This window comes from Chrysochloris asiatica, unplaced genomic scaffold (assembly GCF_000296735.1).
Source record: "Chrysochloris asiatica unplaced genomic scaffold, ChrAsi1.0 scaffold00005, whole genome shotgun sequence".
Lineage (NCBI taxonomy): Eukaryota > Metazoa > Chordata > Mammalia > Afrosoricida > Chrysochloridae > Chrysochloris > Chrysochloris asiatica.
The window spans coordinates 375,659-376,956 of record NW_006408523.1 but is presented as its reverse complement, the minus strand read 5'-3'; the positions used below and the strand labels follow the sequence as shown (position 1 = coordinate 376,956).

Below are 1,298 nucleotides of genomic sequence, written 5' to 3'. Positions count from 1 at the left end.
GTTGGCCCAGGACCAGGCAGTGTTTCATTCTGCTGTGCATAAGGCCACTATGAGTTGGTACCGACTCAATGGCACCTGACAACAACAATGACGACAACAACAACCATCATTCATTTTCAAGAATTCTGTCACTTAACACATATATGGCATCATATCCATGAAACCTGTCTGGTGAATCCTGTGAGAGCCGGAATTTGGCAGAACTGTCTTGTTTCCACAGGACTCATGAGTTTTTCTGCTTTGACAAGTCTGACCACTTTTCTGTCACTCACTTTAATGGAAAGTATTTGTGTTTTCCTTCTCTGAAAGGTTTCCACCTTGCACAGGGTCCAGCAGGTTTCTCTGCACAAGGAGGCTTCAGAAAGTGTATGGGGAAATTATACTTTAATTCCATTTTTCTTCATACTTTTTGGATCCCCACGGAGCTCTGGTGGCATAGTGGGTTACATACAGTGCTGCTAACTGCAACGTCCACAGTTCAAGTGCAGCAAACGCTCCGCAGGAGAAATTTGAGGCTTTCTGCTCCCGTGAAGATTTACAGCCTCAAAAACTCTACACAGGGTGGCTATGAGTCAAAACTGACTCAACACCAACTGTCTATAGTAAGGAGTCCTGGTGACACGCTGAGTTAAGCATTGCATTACTAACTGCAAGATCAGTAGTTCAAACCCACCAATCACTCCTCAGGAGAAGAATGAGGCTATCTGCTCCTATAAAGACATACAGTCCCAGAAACCCTGTGTAGAGTTGCTGTGAGTCAGAATCAACTCAGTGGAAGTAAGTTCGGTTTTGGCACAGAGTACTTACTCAGTGTGAAACCCCCCACTTCCAGTCCAGCCTCACAGATCCCTGAGAGTAAGAAGGGTCATTACCTATCTTCTAAAGCAAGCAGAGAAAAGGAGGTTTATTTCTGTCTAGTATCATTTCTTCTAATAAAAATACTATGGATCACTAAAGATAGCTATACATCAATAAATATTTTCATTCTTTCAACCACAAAGCTCTCTGAAAAAGAGTGTCATTGACTCTATTCAGACTCATGGTGCCTCCGTGTGAGTCAGAGGAGAACTGTGCCCCACAGGGTTCTCAGTGGATGATTTTTCATAAGTAGATCCCACTCATGGTGCCCCCATGTGTGTCAGAGTAGAACTGTGCTCCACAGGGTTCTCAGTGGATGAGTTTTCAGAGGTACATCACAGGCTATTCTTCCAAATCATCTCTGGGTAGACTTGAACCTCCACTCTTCAGTGAGCATCCACACATGTCCACAATTGGCACCACCCAGGGACTCCAAAAGC

General features: G+C 44.3%; 1 protein-coding gene across 1 annotated transcript in view; it reads left to right on the top strand.

The window, feature by feature from the left end:
- LOC102816916 (relaxin receptor 2-like) overlaps positions 1 to 1,298 on the top strand; it is a 109,250-nt gene that overhangs the window by 66,812 nt on the left and 41,140 nt on the right.